Below are 6,531 nucleotides of genomic sequence, written 5' to 3'. Positions count from 1 at the left end.
TAAATTAAAAAGATTTGAATGTATTCCACACTTCAAATTTGTGTTTTTACAAGCATCCACTACTTGTAATTGTCTAACAAAAACCCCAAATAAGATATAAAAACATGTTTGGCTGAAATGTGGCAAAATGTGAGAAACTTCAAGCATCTTATTGCTTTTTTTTTTTTTAACCCGAAAAAATACTACAAAAAATGTATTGTGCAATTCAACCTACTTGAGTTATAGGTTTAGAGGTTTTTCATGCATATATTCCAAAAATACACATAGGAAMAGTGTTTGTGTCTTTTTTTGTTTGCGTGTATGTGTGTGTGTTATTGTCTCTTCTTATAGCTCACATCAAARTCCGAGCACAATGTAATAAATGTCAATTCCAGGATATTACCACTTAGAAGTGAGTAGGCATGCAAGGTTCTAGAGTTTACCAGTAGGTGGCAATGTTGCATAATTTCTTTGGTCTTTTTTCCTCCCTTCCTCTCCACATAATTGCGTTTTAATATAGTTCCTTGCATTTGCATTTGCGATTAAATTACACTAGCTTTGGAGCCATACTGTTTATTGTGACTAATTAAATAACCCAACATTTGCAAGCTTGCCACTCTATTATTACCTGATTCACAGAAAAAGGATGACAACATTCACAAACGTGAATATTAACATTTTAATGAAGTATTCCGGTATATTTTCAGACAGAACAGAGCATATTGATGAGATCCACTGAGCAAAGGCAGAATCCAGCAGTGACATTTTGTGACGGTGAATAACTGGCCACATGACTGAGGAATCAGATCAAAATTTGTATGCAAAGCCTTAACCCTTTAGATGCATTAAAGGTCAGCTTTCCCCTAAGCCGATATCTTGCACTTGCCTGCAGCTGGGAGGCAATGCTGCATCCTGCCACCTCTGCTCACCCTTGTGGGGGTATTAATGAGGAACTTCACAATGATCCTGCAGAGATTAAAGAAAGAGCAATTTTAGTGCCGGATGTGGYTTCATATTTTATGCATATTGCACTTCTGGCAAAGAAAGCCCAAATGAGCTACAAAAACTGCCTTTTTTTTGGTTTTAGGTGGTGAATAGGCTTTGGTGCRCCCGTCATTAATTTTTGAAGTTTTATTATTTAAAAACATCACACAGACGGCCAAATTAGCATGAATTGAGGAAGACCGTCACAGAAACGGTRAGCTAAAACAAGACATTTTTCAGATAATACGAATATGTTTCACAAGACAGTGAGTGAATAAAGTAAAATAGATTTCTTAAATGTTCGTGTGAGTTGTATGAGTTGATCTTGAATTTKTTTTCTTTAGGATTGTATGAATTGTAATGGTTTCCGGTGGATAAATGTGACATTTGACTCAGCAGGTTTGGCTGCTTTTGTCTGACTCCATGGCTTTAAGGAAAAAAAATGCTTATTTGCTTTTCTCACAAAGACTCCATGAATAAACAATAAATGATCCTCACATTCCACCTAATTTAAACTTTTTAATGCTAGATAAACTAATGAGCTGCAATTTGATAGTCATTAGCAATGCTTTTAGTCCAGTTTAATGTTATGCTAATAAGGTAAGGTAATTTTATTTATATAGCACATTTTCAGCAACAAGGCAATTCAAAGTGCTTCACACTTTGAATTGAATTCACATTTTATCACTTAATACAGTGATAAAAGCTACTATAAACATTCTGCAGGCAGAACTTTGCCAACTCTACCTCTCTGAGACACTAAGTACCAGAACACTTTTATTGAGGTGGGTGATGTTACAAAGCAAGCAATTATTTCTCAGACTACTGCGCCACAGGTGATTGAAGAGCTTAGAAATCAATCTTCAAGCTATTGCTGCAGAAAGAAAGGCTGTGAATGAAGCCTTTAGRTGTTTKTGCCCCAGCGGAGTCTGAAGGAGAATTAACTGTACCTATCCATACAGAAAAATAACTGTTCCAAATATTATTATAAACCATAAAGCATATTTAATGTGGGGTGGGAAGAAAAGTGAGCTCTCAGCTGCACCATTAATGAGTTCACCTTTGTTTATCCTTATTTCATTAAATGTCTTGTTTCATGCTGTCGCTGCCTTATTCAATTCCCATTTGGTGCAAAATGTCAGAGCCGTGGATTGCATCTTTGGTTCTGAATGTACAATGCTTACACCGATCAGTTCAGTTGGATCATTCACACAAAACAGAGACTTTTGTTAAAACATAGTTTAATGTTTATGAAAGTTTAATTCTGTTTTTAAAATACATAAAAACAGCATGTCCATTGTTTCTTGGCTGCCTCCACAAAGGGGTGAAAACGCCACTACATACACCAGTCAAATGTAAATTATATTGTTTGACATCAGTTACATATTGCATTACGGAAAACACTGATCGCTGCTTCACGTTGTTTCCTTCCTTTTTTTCATTTAAAAAATTTTTTTTACGTTTCAACCAAAACTCAGCAGTTAGATTTTTTTTTTATTTAGACATAGGACATTATTTGGGCTGGGGTGGCAGTGTTCTGTTAGCATAAATTATTTAATATTTAAGGCAAGACTACTTAAAGTCCTTYAAGTGAAAGGTTTTGCATTCTAGTACAYAATTTAAAAGACACAAAATCGCAACAAGCGATAATCTGTTTGTAATGATCTTGTTTTTTGGATGGTGTCATTGAAAAGCCATAGATTGGCAGTACCCTCAGGGTTTTACTGAAAGCTATGCAGATATTAAAAGGTAAAAGATGCCATGAGTTTCATGTTGTTAAAGGATTTATAGTGAAACCTACTTTACCCTGTAGCAACAAGGAACAAAACACATTTTTCCAGTACAACATAGAAGAAAAAAAAACAGAAAAAACAAGCAAACAATGAAATGAACTGAAAACAATATGCTAGTTGTTAACTTTAACCCTGTTCCTCTAGGAAAGACTAGCTCTTATTCCACTGGGAATCCATGGTATATAAACACATCCATCATGTCTCACTGGATCTTTAAGCTCTGGTTGCTTTCAAATTAGATGTCACAATGTTTTCCTGCTTTGATTGGAGCTCCCTAAATGTTGTTTGACAAGCACGGTGATGATGCAATACCTTTTTTCCTCCAGTCTTTTCATTTCAGACCACACATTCTCCAAGGAGTGGCTGACCCAGCGGTGACATGACCTGTCATTCACATACAAACACCCGAATGAAAGAAGAAGAAGAAAAAAAACAAACTGATGTGTCATTCTGCTGCTTCCTTCTTCTACCATTTCTACAGGAAAGCTTTTTATTCTGTTAAAATTATTGTTCTGTTAACAAGAGAGACTATCATCACAGAAACAAGACGATATAGTATATTAAAATTGTATGCAATTGCTAATTTTGTCCACAAGTCTTTGAATATTCACCTGCAATACACATATTTTTCTCAAAATATTATTTCATTTCTGGAACTTCACTGAAACCACCAATCGAGAAAAATGCACTAGTTTCTAAACAGAAAATAGCTTTATTTCTGACTGATCATATTTTATTCATCTAAGTTATGATCTTACACAGCTCTCTGTAAAGACATCTCAGCAACTCTAATTATTCCACAGAGGGAGGAAGCAAGCGTAGACTTTATTCACTAATACCAAGAATACAATTAGGATAATCAGAAAACCTCATAAAGTCTTTTGTGGTAACAACATAGAATAAGATATTAGAGTTTAATAGCCCAGTTTTGTTCATTGAATGTCAAAATGTTGCACCTTTGGGAAGTACCCATTACTTAGTTCAAATAATTAATTTGCAGAAGCCTYGTTTACCTGTGTGGCACAGATTTCTGCCATCTTATAAATCTAGGCAATCGTGTTAAACTGCCATTAAATTAGAGACAAGTGAGTCTTCAGATTCAAGAAGCTACATCAACTTGTGTGAATTACTCCTTTTAAATCAATGGGGTATCGTTTTGTAAAATCAACTTTTTTTGAGCTTAACATCACTTTATAATGTTATTCCCTCATCAAAACCATACCTGGAGTGTTGCTTTGATTCGTCCTTGCATGTTTGATAAATCCTTCACTCTCCCTTCGGCAACCATTGAGCTGTGAAAATCGACCGGGTGGATCAAGCGCTGCCTTCAGGGTGCAGTTTCTAATCTTCCGAGGTCCCGCCTCACAGTGGACCCCGACTCAGCTCCTTCAGACTAGTGGCAGCAATTAGCAAACACCTGGTGGAACTGCACATCTGCTGAGCTCATTATGCAGGCTACTTTTCAGTGGAATGCTGGTAAAAATGTTTGGAAAAGGATTAATAGAGGAGCGACGTTGTGATGACTTCCTGAAGGTGGAATTTCAGAAAGAGAGAGAATCACTTTCAAAATGTTAAATTACCAAGTAAAATTTCTTTTAAGTCACATTTGATACATCATATATTTGATACATATCATGATTCACATTTTTATAACAACGTAAGGTAACATAGTTACTTGTTTGGGTTATAAAATGGAACAATGTGCCTGGATACATAATACTGCTCCCTTAATCACAGAGCATTAAAAAAAAAGGTTTCARCATTTTACATAACTGCACAATGGACGGCAGGTTTTTAGTTGAATTGAAGGAAAAAATGTTTGCAGACTKTAAATGCAAATAGGATTCAATAACTGACAGAGGCAATTTGACTAATGAGATATCTGAATATACAACTTATACTATCAGGGATTTATAGCTGTGTTTACCCCGAAACAGATAYGAAAAAGCGAATAAAAATACATTTGTGTCACTGTGCAGTTTCCCCCTAAACATTTGACCAATTAGATGACTATTTTTGACCGTAGTTTGGAATTCACAGGCTTACCCAATTGGCCGGGTCCTTGGTGTCTCAGTAAGAAATAAAGAGGCAGGATTTGTATTCAGCTTCAGGGGAAGTTCTGTCTGGGAAAYTCAATTGAGGGCAACAGATGCTAATGAGVTCTTTTCAGCAGGAGAAAATGCAGGCTGCCAAAATGTGTCCCCCCCCCCCACTGTATTCTAGAAAGTTTGGACCAGGATGAGGTTCACATGAGAGCATGGGGGATGCATCCACTAAGAGACGCTCAGCATTTCTGCATCAACCAGCTCTCCACCCAGTGGGCTCAGTACAAATAATATTTTTCCATCTTTGTTTTACGTTTGTTCTTTTTTAACCTTTCCTGCTTGTCACACACTGTGCTTAAAGTGCAAATACAGAAACACAATGTTGGTGTGTTGCTTGTTGAATATAAATAACAGTTTTTTTTGTTTCATTGCCCCTCCCATCAGGCAAACCAASAACCCGCATGGAGTGAAAACCAAACACAAAGAGGCTGCTCTGTAAAGCACAAAAACAAACACTGCAGAAGATGCAAATAGGTAAAGCAGGAACAGTTTGAAAAAAAAAACCCAAAAAACTTATATACAGTTCTTCAAATGAGAAATGTCAAGAAGGCCTTCCAAATACCGGGACTTATCATATAAABAGVAAAGGGAAAAAGTGCAATTAAAAGTTGCTCCAGGAGGTCAGAATGAAGTGACGGATTGAGTCAGTCAAAGTTTGCATCTCAACCAYAAAGTCCTGAGGCACTTTGTACTGTTGCCAAACAGTTTGTCTCATAGATTTATTTCTGAAAAGAATAATGGGAAATGACTTTAACTTGCCAGACAAATAATGTTACTGTAATGAGAAAATATTGCGAAAACATTCCGCCCTTTCTGGCCTGYGCATTGTGTTGAAATAGAGCATAGTTGCACTTTTATAATTAGAAACCTAAAGCTAGCTGACTGAACTACACAATTCCATGTAATTTTACATAATGCAGACACAGTTACACCAAAAAGGCCGTCCTTTTATTAAAACGGCCGTTGTTCTAGTCGCTCTGGGCTTTTGTGTCTTTGAATTTTGTACAAATTAATCCTCATTTTACTTTTTTTATGTGAAGCCCGCTCCTTTGACTGTTATGGTTGGGTTTACTTCACTATTTATAATATTAAATTGGTGTTYGAGTATGTTTTTTTATTTTCATTTTTTGCGTGTGTGACCTTTAAGCTCAGTTTATTCTKTGTGTCTTCAGTTCAATTCATCTTCCTCCCACCCAAACTGGCCTCACATTATTTAAATACTCATCTTTCTTTCTATTTTGTCAGCAGCATTTCCYTCTCCATCAGTCTTATGCACAGACAGACAGACAGTATGAACGTCTGTCATGACAATGTCCCACACAGTAATGGGAAGCCTGCTGACCTGACAGCTGTCCASCAGATAGTTATTGGCATCTCCACTAGGAAGGTAAGGGCCAGAAGGTTGTTACTAAAATAAAATCTGTTCACAGTCTACTGTATCCAAGCATAATAATGGAAAGTTAAGTGGAAGGAAAAAGTATGGTTGAAGAGGGTGCACATAAAAAAAAATCTGTGTAGCCATATTTTTGAGAGGAAGCATGCAAAGGGAGAATACTACAGTAYATCTGAACCCACGACTTTTAGATTGTACTACAGTTCAGAATGTATGTAACTGACCTGAAGTTTGTCTGTATGACTGGAATGAATTWACTTTATTTTTGTAAAGTGTA

The sequence above is a fragment of the Poecilia reticulata genome, linkage group LG8 (genome assembly GCF_000633615.1).
Source record: "Poecilia reticulata strain Guanapo linkage group LG8, Guppy_female_1.0+MT, whole genome shotgun sequence".
Lineage (NCBI taxonomy): Eukaryota > Metazoa > Chordata > Actinopteri > Cyprinodontiformes > Poeciliidae > Poecilia > Poecilia reticulata.
This window is presented reverse-complemented; position numbering follows the sequence as displayed.